Source organism: Vombatus ursinus, unplaced genomic scaffold (genome assembly GCF_900497805.2).
Source record: "Vombatus ursinus unplaced genomic scaffold, bare-nosed wombat genome assembly UNPS02011613.1, whole genome shotgun sequence".
Classification (NCBI taxonomy): Eukaryota; Metazoa; Chordata; class Mammalia; order Diprotodontia; family Vombatidae; genus Vombatus; species Vombatus ursinus.
Genome location: NW_020951391.1, coordinates 1,791,501 through 1,806,280, shown reverse-complemented (window position 1 = coordinate 1,806,280; position 14,780 = coordinate 1,791,501).

The window sequence follows — 14,780 nt, the reverse complement described above, 5'->3', positions numbered from 1 at the left end:
CACCTTCACAAAAATTGATGATGGTTAGGGCACAAAAATCTCACAATCAAATGCAGAAAAGCAGAAATATTAAATGCACCCTTTTCAGAGTATAATGGAATAAAAACTACATTCAATAAAGGGCCTTGGAAGTGTAGACTAAAATCCACCAGAAACTAAATAATCTAATCCAAAAGAATGAGTAAGTCAAAGAACAAATCATAGAAAACAATCAATAATTACATCAAAGATAATGACAACAGTGAGACAACATACCAAAATTTGTGGAATTTGGCCAAAGCAGTAAGAATTATTTAGGGGAGCTGTGGGAATACTTATATCTCTAAATGCTTACATCAATAAAAGAGAGAAAGGACAGATCAACATGTAACTGAAAAAAAAAAACTAAAAAAAGAACAACTTAACAATTTAATAACAAAATAGAAATCCTGAAAAATCATAGTGATAGGTTTATAAAATTGAAATTACAAAAAAAAACATTAAACTAATAAATAAAGCTAGGAGCTGGCTTTGTGAAAAATAAAATAAAATAGATAAACCATTGATTAATTTGATTTTAAAAAGGAAAGAAGAAAAACAAATTGGATCAAAATGGAAAAGGTTATTATTACTTCCAATGAATATGAAATTAAAGCAATTATTAGGAGCTATTTTGCCCAATTATATGCCAATAAAACTGACAAACCAAATGAAATGGATGAATATTTACAAAAATATAAATTGCCTAGATTAACAGGAGAGAAAATGGAATGTTTAAATAACCATATCTTTAAAAAAAATGAACAAGACATAAATGAGTTCCCTAAGAAAAAAATCCCTAGGACCAGATGGATTTACAAATGAATTCTACCAAATATATAAAGAATAATTAATTCCAATACTATATAAATTACTTGGGAAAATAAGCAAAGAGGGAGGCCTACCAAATTCTTTCTGTATTTACGAAACTATGAAATGGGGACAGGCACACCCAGTTCTGTGAGTACTTATTTTGAAAGACCACAATTGGCATTGGGAAACAGGGCTGTGATCACACTTTAATAAAGCACAGAGACAAGTGACAAAAAGTGGGGAGGGATACAGAGGCAGATGGAGGTGTGGGAACATGGGATAGAATGATGAAGTAAGATAGGCAGCATGGGGAAGAGGATGGAGAGGGGGAGAGGCAGAGAATATCACTCATGCTACCATGGGTTAGAGTTGGGAGCACTAGGCAGCGTGGACCTGATGGAGATGGAAGAGTGCTGAGAAGCAGGAGTTTGAGGTCTCATTTTTCTAGGGTTTTTTTGTGGGGTAGAAATAGACCAATTCCTGCCCATACCACATTGGAGTTAGTTCATTAACATATCCATATCACCTCAAAGTTATAAGTAAAACTTCAAAGTTACATCTCAAAGTTATCAGCACCTTTTTGATGTTCTACTGACCTGGAGCTGTGGAGGTCTAGATTTTGTCTGAAATTTACTTAACATAGGACCAGAAACCTTGACAAGCAACACATAGATGACTTTTGCTGATTCATAGCATATTATCAGTATGTGAATTTTGGTTACTATTTGATAAAATTTGTAAATTATACTTATTTGATCTTTGCAAGGGTTTGCACATGAATTCTTTTTTGCAATCTTATTTCCTGCTATTGCCTCTTTATACTGGCTACTTACAAGCTTACTTTACTGTCTAGAAGGGGAAGGGTAGTTGTCAGGTGGACCAGAACAAGATACAATTTTAATACAGACACAAATATGGCTTTGATTCTTAAACCAGGGAGAACAAAAACAGAGTTAGAAAACTATGGACCAGTTTCCCTAATGAATATTGATACCAAAAGTTAAAATAAAATACTAGCAAGGAGACTACAGCAGTATATCACAAAGATCATACACTATGATCAGGTGGGATTTATGCCAGGCTGAATTCAATATTAGAAAAACTATAAGCTTAATTGAACCTACCAATTACAAAACCAACAAAAACAATATGATTATATCAATAGATACAGAAAAAGCTTTTGAGAAAATGCAACACCCATTCTTATTAAAAATACAAGAAAGCATAGAAAAAAAAGGAGCTTTCCTTAAAATGATAAGTAGTATCTATCTATATAAATAGTATTCTACCATCAGTAAGCATTATCTGTAATGGAGATAAACTAGAAGCCTTCCTAATAAGATGAGGGGGGTGAAGCAAGGATGTCTGCTATCACCATTGTCATTCAATACTGTACTAGAAATGCTAGCTATGGTCATAAGACAAAAAAAATAAATTGAAAGAATAAGAATAGGCAATGAAAAAAAAACTATCACTCTTTGTAGATGATATGATGGCATACCTAGAGAACCTTAGCAAAACAACTAAAAAAAACTAGTTTAAACAATTAACAACTTTAGGAAAGTTTCAGAATTTAAAATAAACCCACATAAAACATCAGCATTTCTACATATTACTAACAAAACCAAGCAGAAAGAAATAGAAAGAGAATTCCATTTAAAATCACTGCAGACAGTACAAAATACTTGGGAGTCTACCTTCCAAGACACACACAGGAACTACATGAACACAATTATAAAACACTTTTCACACAAATAAAAACAGATCTAAACAACTAGTGAAATATTCACTGTCCACGGGTAAGCTCAGCCAACATAATGAAAATGATAACTCAACCTAAATTAGTTTACTTTTTCCATGCAATAAAATCAAAGTACCAAAGAATTTTTTAATAGAGCTAGAAAAAAGAAATAATATAGTGGAAAAAAGAACAATATCGTGGAAGAACAGGTCAAGGATATCAAGAGGATCAATGGGAAACAATGTAAAGGAAAGTGGCCTAGTAGTATCAGATCTCAAACTATATTAGAAATCAGTAATCATCAAAACAATCTAATACTGGCTAAGAAATAATATACAGTAGTAAAAAACCATTGTGATCTTGTGTTTAATAAACTCAAAGATCTAAGTTTGAGGGTAAGAATTCAATATTTGACAAAAACTGCTGAGAAAAATGGAAAGCAGTCTGGCAGAAACTTGGCATAGATTAAAATATCACACCATATACCAAGATAAGGTCAAAATGGGCGCATGATTGAGACATAAAGGGTGATACCATAAGCAAGTTAGGGGAGGATAGGAAATTTTACCTATCAGATTTATGGATAAGGGAAGAGTTTATGATCAAATAAGAAATAGAGAGGACCACAAGTAGTAAGATGGATAATTCTGATTACATGAAATTAAAAAAGGTTTTATACAAACAAAACCAATGTTGCCAAAAGTACAAAGAAAGCAGGAAACTGGAAAATATTTTTATAGAAAGTTTCTCTGACAAAGGCCTCATTTCTCAAATATATAGGAAACTGAACCAAATTTATAAAAATTAGAGCCATGAACAGGCCATTTTTAGAAGAAGAAATCAAAGCTACCAATAGTCATATTAAAAAAATGCTCTAAATTACTAGAGTAATGCAAATTAAAACAACTCTGAGGTACCACCTTGCACCTAACAGATTGACTACCATGAAAAGAAAGGAAAATTACATATGCCAGAGGGAATGTGGAAAAATTGGGACATTTATATGCAGTTGGTAGAGTTGTGAACTAAACCAAACATTCTGGAGAGCAATTTGGAACTATGCCCAAAGGGCTTTAAAATGGTGCATACCCAGCAACACCACTATAAGGTCTCTATTCCAAAGAGATCAAAGAAAAAAGAAAAGGACTTATGTGTATTAAAATATTTATAGCACATCTTTTTGTGGTGGCAAAGATTTGGACATTGAGAGCATGTCTATCATTTGGGGAATGGCTTAACAAATTGTGGCATATGAATGTGATAGAATACTGTGGAGCTATAAGAAATGACAAGGAGAATGGTTTCAAAAAAACCTGGGAATCCTTATATAAACTGATGCAAAGTGAAGTCAGCAGAACCAGAACATTGTACATAGTAATAGTAACATCGTAATGATAACCAATTGTAAAAAAATTAGTTACTCTAATCAGTACAGTGATCCAAGACAATCCCAAAGGTGTGGCCTGTGTGGAAAGGGACACCTAGAGATTTCAACTGGACTCCCAGTTGGATTCCTTATGTGTCACAGAGATTCCTGGAGAAAAAAAAAAGAGTGTGCTATGGAGTTGCAGAGATTCAAAAGAATTTTATAGGATTAAACCCAGTTTGTGTGTGTGGGCCCTTTGTGAAAAAGAGGCACCCCAATTCCACCATTGGACTCTGTGCTTGTATGTTGTAGCTCTTGGTACCTAAGTGTTGTTGCACAGGCACCAAGCCAAATCAGCTGGATTTTCACCTGAGGGTGAGGGGATGACCAGTCAACCCCATGTCCTAAATCTCTGCAGGAAGCGCCTCACATGACCTAGGAAGCTCTGAAGGGATCAGGTTTCCTTTTGAGATAGGACGCTTGATATTTTTTGTCTTTTCTTTACCTTTGACTTGGGAAAGGAATTTTAAAGCATGTTGTCAAGTATTCAACAATCAGTAGCCTCTGATAAACATCATAAAATGTTATTCATTGAATCTGCACAGCTCTGTAGGAGAAAAATTATGATTTCTATAATTTTCATTATGTTGGCTGGGCTTACCCATAGACAATGCATATTTCACCAATTGTTTAGATTTGTTTTTATTAGTGTGAAAAGTGTTTTGTGTATATGTATATGTGTATGTGTGTAACTGCATATGATCTATACCAGGTTGACTATTTTGAGACTTTTTTCCTATTTGGAAACTAGGAAACTAGTAAGAAGACGATGCTTGTGCTTTTCTGGGACCCCAGGAAACTCTTCTAGATTAACATTATGGACAATATGTTAAAAATGCACCCTGGTTGATTTGCCAAATTTTTTGCCAAAATTTTTAATAAGGGAGGGGGGCAATTAATGTGGGGAATGGTCAGTGGCAAGGCTTGATGAACATACTTCTGGGTATGTATAATGGAGAGACCCTTCTCCTCTCTTTTGGGCAAGAATATGTTTCCTCTGACTGCTTCCTGGTGGTGAAAAGTCTTTTAATTTATTGCTGAGACAGGATTGAGTGTGCATACAAAGGGTTCAAGCAAAGGATCTTTTGTTCTCTTTGGTAGATTTTGAAAGAGGAGGAAGAACTGTAGCAGGAAGAACTCTGGATGGGGAAGGGGCATCAGTCCCTCTCCCTGATCCGGTTGCCATGTGCCCATGAATGCATTTAGCATACTGTTTATATTGACTTTTGTGTATCTATTCTTGATCTTAGGTGAATGAGTATCTGGAAATGGGACAGATCAGATTACAACCTTGTGAACTTCAAAAGATGGAAAAAGCCATCAGACGTCTGGTAAATGGAACTGGTAGCACGGACTGATGATAGCAGCTGAGTTTGGTAAGGAGTCAACTCTGAGGAGTGAAGTCTTCGACCCGGTCCAGTAAGAAACTGAGCCATCAGCTATGGCACAGCCAGAAATGAACTCCATGAGGACTCTGAGCAAAGGGAAAAGGACTTCCATGGTCACTCCACCCCCAACCCCAGGCTGGAACAGGGAATGTTTTGTAGAACTCATTGTAAGTTTGAATCCACTCTCCCCAGGAACTGTGTGGGTGTATAGAAAACAGTGTACCCTTTGGTTTAGGGGATTTTGTTCTCTGGTCCTTGCTATACCTTCTCACTAAATATCCCTTTGTAAAGGCTAATTGGTGTTAATTAGTGAATTGGGGAGTAATTTACTGGTTACAAGACATTGGGGGAATATACCAGATTGGGGACTCATGGCTAATAGTAAAGGATCGATAATATGACATATGGATAGGAAGATAATAGAGATTAATAGACAGATGATAGAGAGATGAAGATAGATAAATAGATATATAGATAGATAGATTTATTAAGTACTTACTATGTGCCAGTACTGTACTAAGCACTAGGGATGCAAATAAAAGTAAACAAAACAATTTTTGCCCTCAAGGAGCTTAAATTCAAATAAGGACCACAATACATAAAGGGGATCTGGAAGTTGGGGTTGGGTTAAGAGGTTGGTGGCATTGTTGGAGATATCTTGAAAGTGTGGTAGAGGCCTAGAACTGAGCAAGATAAGGCCAAAGCTGGCTATCAAAGGCCAGTGAACATCTAGGATAGAATCCCATTCTCAGGTGGGAAGGAAACAGGAATAATGGCTGATTGAGTGCAGTACAGGCTAAATGGTGTCTAAGCCAGCTTTTCAAAGTCCAACATGACTCTAGGTTCTAGAAACCAGCCCTGTCCTCTCAGAATTATCCCCAGGATCCTGAGGGGCAGCAGCAGTAAACCCCTCAATTGGGAACCCAACCTGCTGGTCCAATTTAAGCTATGAGAGTAAGCCTTAGAATGTGTGTTACATGATGCACATTTCTGTACAGCTTTTCCCTTTTAATAGATTCCTTGCTATTTAGTCATAATCATGAGATCATTGAATCAATCCTAATAATAACTTGCATTTCTATAGTTCTCTAATATTTACAAAGCATTTTCATTCCCCATAGGAGGCCTGTGGGTTAGGTTATGTGAGTATTTTTATACTGGGGCCAATTTTGAAACTCTTATTGCATCTGGCCTCATAAAAGTTATTTTGAGAGGTAGGGTGAAGTCTTGAAGAGGGGCCTAGCCTGAGAGTTAAGAAGACCCATATTCAGGTCCTGCCTCTAACCCATACTAATGCTAGGACCATGGTCAAGCTATTTAACCTATCAGTGCCTCAGGAATACCTCTAGGATTATAATTTACAGACATGTTGCTGATCTGCATGAGGGGAAAGAAATTTCATGCCATGGAAGGCAGGCCCTCATTCCTTTGAAACCACTCCCTCCAAAAGTATATCTGATATGGTAGCCCTGTAAAAAAGATGACACCAGTTTATAGCTTCTCCAACAGTGTACCTTTTTAATTCTCTTTTCATCTATGTGGATGACTTGATGAGTAAAAGATGGTACCTCAAAGTATATCCTTTTAACTGATTTTAAAATCTTGACAATGAAGAAGAGTCAGGGAGTTTTGCTGGGGTCTTCCTTCCTGAATCAGGGCCTCAGATGAACTCATGAAGACCACCAAGGGGACTCTTGTTAGAGGAGGGAGCAGTAAAAACATTCGAGGCCTCAGAATGAGTTCCCTAAATAGCTAGGAATAAGAGAAGAACAGAGAGGAGAAGAGTGGGAGAGCATTCCTAGATTTAATGAAAAGTTGTCTTTAGTGGGCAAAATGGGTGGCATCTTGAATTACCCTGTTTCCTAGGTAATAGGAACATTTTAATAGTATCTGAATTCTATTTATCACCAGGCTCCATTGGGTAAAGGAAGGGGGATGTCTGCTTAGAAAAGTGAACATGCATATATATCAGCCCCTCTGGAGTACCCTCATTCCTGGATTGGGTTCCCCAAAGAATAGCTACTTCAGCTTTAAGGTACTCTGTGGGTCCATAATTTTAAAACTATGTAGCTCATGAGCCCCAACTGGTGCATTTGCCTTCAATAATCAACCAATTGACATAATTATCTTAAAGCAAAGAGATTCACCAAAATAACAAAACATTCCCCCATAAATCTGGAGCACAGTCTCCCACAAATGCTTACATCAGTAATGGGAAGAGTAAGTACCCATAGAAGCTATGGTAGTAGAAAGGTGAAGACTTAGGGAAATCACGGACAAATCAACTCACACCTCCAGCACTTCAAGGCCCCAATGTCTTCTCTTTTTTTATAGTATTCTAATGGTGTCCCTCCCAGCACAGCATCTCTGGTGGGCAGGTTGCTTATCTGGGCATCTTCCTCTCCACAGCCTAACTCTTGACAGGCAAGAATTAACACTCCCTGAACTCAAATAGTCTCTATTCTATATTCTCAAATAGTCTCAACTCTAGTCTCATGCCTTGACTGGGCTTGCTGCCTGTGAGATATGGTGGCTTCCAACCGGGCGAGTAGTTCTGTTGCAAATCCCTATAGCTAATGATTGAGGAATAGAGGAAGAGAAATCTCGAGGGCTAAGTATTCTTTTCTCAATTCACACAGCCTGCATTTCTCAGAACTCTTTCTTGCCTGGACCCTCAATGGACTCTCTAGAGAGTGTGCCATGCTTTTTAAAGGGTCACCAGGAAGGCGACTGATCCTTGGCCATCCAATGGCTAGCTGTCCTTGAATTCCATCAGTTTGTATCGGAGAACTTCTTTGCATCTTGTGAAGGAGTAGCAGGGGGTAGACATACCTTTGCACTCCCTTTGATACCTTAATACACACCAGTTCTGTATGGAGGCAGCCAAGGGGGTGTTGAGCTCATTTGTGCGACAGACGATCATTACAGAGACACACAGTGGCTGAATCCTTCTCATGTGCACACCCACCTGTGCACCCCAGCTTTCCACCAGTTGGCCCAATGATGCCAGCAGGCATACATGCAGCACACCCACCACCAGCTGATCCATCTGACCCCTGCCAACTGTGATGACTTTGTCAATACAATCACGGTGCTTTTTGCCTGACCCCTATGGGCATGATGCAGTCCAACAATGTCCCGCAGAGCCTCAAATGCAGTAAGCAGACCATGATGCTGTGGTACGGTGTATCACTTGACATGACCACCTTCTCCCCTTAAACCTGGCACTCTTTGCCCTTCACCTTCCCCAAAGCCCATCTGGACACATGGGTGCATCAGACATATGGGGGACCTTTAACCAGCTGGACAGATTCACTCTGCTTGGAAGGGGTAGGAGGTCGTTTGTAGCCCAGACCAGCAGCTGTGCCTAGAATATTGTTTGTGGCTAGGCCTGAGGGGGAGGGCAAGCTGGCAACATGCTGCCTCTAGGCCCAAGAGCCAATGGCTCTTTAGTTGGGGGTTAGGGGAAGTAAGCAGCTCTGCTTGGGAGGCAGATGCTGCGCAGCTTCTGATATTTATTTGGCATTTATAAATATATACACTCTCCTTGTTTTACTCATCTGTCTGGGCCTTTCTATTCCTTAAATGTGAGGGAGATGAGAACTCTATCCCCTCCAGGAAGTAGTAATTGGGAGTCCTAAGCCTTAACCTCCTGCCCCAGCATCATCAAGACAGACAAAAAGAAAAATGATGATGTTTATTAAGGATCTTTCTAGCCTTGTTTTCAGCTCCAGGAGCTGCCGTCTGACCTCATCCCCATTCAGTGTGAATGACATAAGGACAGCAGACTTTGACTGAAGGGCTCATAAGAAAGAGAACCTGTTGACCTTGGAGACTGAGTCCTCTGAGAAAAATAGAGATGTCCTGCTGGGAATGTGGGACGGCGGTCAATAGAGAATGAAAAAAAAAAACAATAACGCTAGCACATCATCGTCTCTGTTGCTTATCTCATAGTCTGTGGTTTCATCAGCTGGGCTGGTAGGAAATGAATTAATCAGAAGAATTCTCCTCCCTACTATATATAAATGTGAGCAGAACTCCAAGAGGGTGAACCTGCCAACTATCAGTGAGCTTCCTGATTGAGAGTAAACCTAGATTTAAAGAATAGATGAGTAAATCTGGTACAGTGTCTGGAAGAATACCAAGCTTATGCTCCATGTGTATGTGTGTTTATAAAGAGATTGCTCTGGAATGTGGGCCGATATTTGTTTGGGAGAGGGGGTGAGTAAGGAAAGAGAAGCCACAAGCAAGCATCAGGCTGGGATATGGGCTCCAGTGCCAGAGAAATTCGTAGGAAACAATTGAGCAGGGGAGTTCATTTAAAAATTAAATTAGCTGAAAAGCTTAGGCACACCTAGTTAGTCTGAGGAGAAATCTTTTATAAGATTTAACTCTTATTTACCTAGCAACACTATTTTTGTTATTTCTGCCTATTATTCTTCCTGTCCTAAACAAAGCCTAATGACACATCTCTACAGCCTTAAAGTATACAAAACACTTTCTCCCATCAGTCCTATGAGATTGATTGTATAGAATATTATCCCCATTTTACAGATATAAAAGGGAGGTTAAATCATTTGTTTGAGGTCCCACAGCTACTAAAAGTTGAAAAAGGCAGTTGACTGACACTCTAGGTCTAGTAACTCCAGCTTACCTGCTCCTAGTTATCTAGAAAATACACTTCTGTGGTCTAATGTGCATAGTAGCAGTGATAAGAAAGAAAAGAGGAAGCAAGTGCGTGAAGTGGGCATCCTCTTGAAGTAGCATCAGCTGAAAAAGCTAAAGATCGTTGGTAATCAGCTGTGACAGATCTCTGAGCCCAGGGAGCCAGAAGACTTTGGTTATTTGTGGAACTTGGGTTCAGAGATCAGTAAAATTTAGAAAGGAGTGAAAGGGAGAAGGCCCTGGGGCCAAGGGCAAGATCCTTCTAAGCTGACCATGGTGAGCCAGGCCAAAGGGTCCAATCTTACCCAATAAATAACTTTTGGGTTGGATTCTGCAGAATTCTGAACTCAGCATGAGTTCATGAGTTCTCATAGCTTCTTTCTCCAGATTCTTCTTCCAAACACAGTGGGGGAATAAAGTAGTAGATATGAATTGGGGAGGAGGGGTAGAATCTGGGATGAATCATGGCTGGGGAGGCCATGAAAATGTTTTCTAATTTCCAGTTGACTGAAGATTATGAGGAAGTTATATACAAGGGCTTCTTAAAACCTGGCTGGAAAGCTTCTTGGAGAATGTTTCCTCTTTATAGAGGTGACAACTTGGAGATACGAACTTGGGGTAGAAAGTAGGTAATCCAGAAAGCTCCTCACCTTCCTGGTCCTAGTACACAGAGCACTCCATCTATATTCTCTGAGAACACTTCTTGGCCCTCCATTATTCCTCCTAACCCTTTGAGGGGAGATCATCTGTAATTTGAAGTGAGGAATCATAGAAAGTTGGAGCAGGAAGGGACCTTAAAGATTGACCCTCATTTTATAGATGAGGAAGTGGAGACTATGAGGTCCAAAAGAGGCCTGGGGATTTTCCAAAGGTGCTATGACAAGGTCCTGGCAGTGTCCAGACTGTGTTTCTCTCATGACCCACTCTGTACCCCCTGGTAAAAGCTTAGGCCATAGGCCAAGATTCTTTTCCATTGTTTGTTAGATTTCATTGTTTGGCACTTCAGGACCTTGTGTCCATCATGGCAGGATAAAGGGTAGAGTGGGTGTGTGGGTGGAGGGAGAGAGATTATATTGTACTGGGGCTTCCAAGGACCTGTTATCTGTAATAAAGAGGATGTTGATGTATTTACACTGAGGAATAGATGCTGGCTAAGACTTCCTTTGTACAAACAATCTGTTTCCCTCCCTGGGCTCTTTCTCTTTCACATGGAGGTTTCTCAGTCCAGCAGATCTCTGACCCTTTCAGTTCGGTCTGCTGTGAGGCCACTAAGCCTGGTGATCTTCCCAAGGCCCCGGTTCCTGAATTCTCAGAATGATAGAAACAAAGACTGAGAACAGAGATCAGATGCCACCTAGCTAGAGTTCTGACCTCGATCCCAAGTTATAGTGGATTCCCTTTGCCCAACCTTGTTATAATCAAAAGTGGAACAACCAGGGTTCACGAAACCAAAGAGGTAGTTTGGAAAGGAAGCACAGTATCATAGGCTGCTAGAACTGGAAGGGTCATCTCTCCCAGCTTTTACTCAAATCCCAAATCCTGTCCACAATATCCCCAACAAGAGGCCGTCTGGCTTCCACTCCCTAGTGGTGATAGGAGCCCATTCCACTTTTTTCCTATGGTCGAGTTGAAATTGGCACATTCTGTAACATTCATAGGTCCTAGATCTGGCTGGTTTATTCCATGGAGAAGTGTGTTAAACATGAAGTGAGGGGACATGGTTCATACCCCAGCTCAGACACACACTGGCTGTGTGACCATGGGCAAATCATTAGCCTCTCTAAGCCTCACATTCCTCATCTAAAAAGTGGAGCAGATGCTACGTGCACCGCCTGCTCCACGGTTGTATGAGGGAGGCACCATGTAAACATGTAATAGGAGGTTTTTATTTAATGTGAGTCATTATTATCCCTGAGGACCATCCTGACACTTCCATCCCGTGGTGAGAATTGATGATTTCCAGACCCTACGACAACATTGGTAATCCCATGCCACGTGATTGGTTCAGGCTAGGGACTTTAAGACAGTGATACAGCTAGCACTGTTAGTTGGCGGGGTCATCTCCAGTCATCCTTATCTATGTCTTACCACTACACCCAGTTGGCTCTGGAGGAGAAAAGAAGGCTGATGACCTTGCACAGCCCTCCCTCACTTAAATTCAATTCACTTGCAAGTCATGGCATCATCTTCCTGATATCATGGTCCTCTTCGAGAACGAAGGACAAACAACAACAACTTTCAGCTGACTTGTGTAGAGGTGGAATTCCCCAGGAAGCATCATTCAAGTAAGGCCCATGTGGAGAGGTTGATGGCATCCTATAGGATGCTGCCATCCTCTCTAGGGTTGCACCCAGGGTGACTCTGCTAAGTGCTTTTCACCCCACTTCCCTAGTCATGCCACTGCTAGGGATTGAGGCTTCAGTTTCCTTAACTACATGTCATTCTCCTTAGCTAAAGTTTCCCCCTCTTACCCCTAAATGACCAGACCTTCAATCTGTAAGGCTTCCCCTCTAACCTGGATCTCATTCGTCCTCTCCATCCCCATTCAACTCTCTTGCTTTTCTCGGTTCTTCCCCTGACCCCCCCAATCTGAGTTAAAAGAAGTAATTAGAGTTAGAGAAAATCAAGTTTCAAGTCCACCAATTTAGCTGCTTGGCTAGATGACTTCTGTTCCCTCTTGACTTACTGCCCTCACTCTGGCCCCTAAACCTTAAATAACCCTCCCACTCCCCTTGCCTCCTCCATGAACACATACTTCTCTCCTGGTTCCCTCCAGGTAAAGTCCTCAGATTCTGTATTTTCCTCGTTTTTGCTTCCAATCCACCCTCAGTTGTCTAAATTTTTAAAGTCCGTTTTTAGTTATCCTGGTATTTGCATGTATGGATAACCTTAAAGTAATTTCTATTAGAAGTTTGTCTGTTTTTACAAACCTCCCCCTCACTCCCAAAGAAAATTTGCCTTCCTAATTATATTTTGCTCAGGCTAAAGCTAAAATTATTTTTATTCTCTGAGTATATTCCTCTGAAGGCAAAGTTGGCTGGGGGAAGGGAAACTGACCACTCTCAGGGCAAAATTGACCACAAAGGACTTTGTGATAGCTATATTTATTTCTTGATTTTTGGGTTAGGTTTCTGAACAGCTTCTAGCATCCTAAGAACTCAAACTCAGCAGATGCTGTTTTGACCACAGCCATGTTTAAACATGCACACTTTGTGTGACAGCAGCCAGAGCCGTGGTAACAGCAGGAAGGAGGCAGTGGAGGGACTGAGAGGACAAGGGGTGGGGGAAGGTGGGCACAGAGATAATAATAATAGCTAGCAGAACGGGAAAGCCTTTAAGGGCACCCTGTTTAGCACTCTAAAGTTTCCAAAGTGATTTACCTCATCTGATCCTCACAACAACTCTGTGAAGTAAGTACTTTTATAATGCCCATTTTACAGATGAGGAAACTGAGGCTGGGGGAGTTACGTGATTAGACTGAAGTTAATCAGCTAGTAGGTGTCTGAGACAGGATTTGAACTCAGGCCTTTTTCTCTCCAAATTCAGTTCTCTCTCCACTGTGCCACCTAAGTATACAAGAACCATAGGGAAGGGAGTGAGCGATGCCCAGGAAGGGTGGCCCAGACAGTGCAGCTTCTGGAAGCTGGGGAGGGAATTGCTTTATTAGGAGGCCTGACTCCCTCAGGCTAGACTTGTTGCCAGGGCCATGTCTAAGAAGGGTATTGGGTAATCATATTGTGTGACCCTTTCCCATTCCCCCATCCAGGTTCCTTAACATTTTTATCTTGGTGAAACCCTGTTAAAAAAAAATCCTCTTGAAGGGAACATGGAGAGGTGTTACAGAAGAACAGCATGCCATCTGAGGACATGTTGAGGAATGGTTGTGGTTTCCAGGCAGTTAGCCCCAACCTTGCCTCCTGGCCCATGTGCATATTAATCTGTCTCTCTGTCTCTATCTCTCTCTTTCTATCTCTCTCTGTCTCTCTCTCTCTCTCTCTCTTACACACACACACATACACAGACACACACCCAGCTACTGAAGGCAATTATCTTGATTTCCTCTACCTTGAGAACAACTCTGCACATGGCCCCAAGCTCTCTTAAGGGGTCCTACTCCTCACCCCAGATGCCACCCTATCCCTGCTTACTTCCCAAATGGAGGACTGAGATTACCAAGGCTCTGCCGCCAAAAAAAAACCAAAAAAATCTTCCTCAGCAGAAGCCAAGATTCTAGAAGAGAGCCCACTCTAGGGAAATTGCCTGTCAAATTATTTCAAGGAAATGGCATTTCGACAGCAGTCACAGGAGGTTTTCTTCCCACTTCCTGCCATCTATTTCAATCTCTCTCTCTCTCTTTCTTCATCTTCCCATCCTACCTTCCCCCCCATTTAGTTGAACCTTTCCTTTCCTATTGATGCTGCCTTTGAAAATCCCCAAGCCTTTAGCCATTTAAAATTCCTCCCATATGCCCTGCCAATTGCAAATTCCCCTTCCCCAGGCTCCTGATATGACAAAGTATGGAATGCTGGAAGCTAGTTGTGAGTCAGGAAAGGAGGGCAGCTAAACTGGCAGCCACGAGGAGGACCTGGAGCCTTATTTCCAACATTTACAAATCCCCTCCCCCCCCAACTCAGGAGGCCAGGGAACAAATGATTGTTGACTGAGCTGGGGAATCAGGACACCTAGGTTCTTAATCCCAGCCCTAACACTAGTTAGCTATGTGACCCTG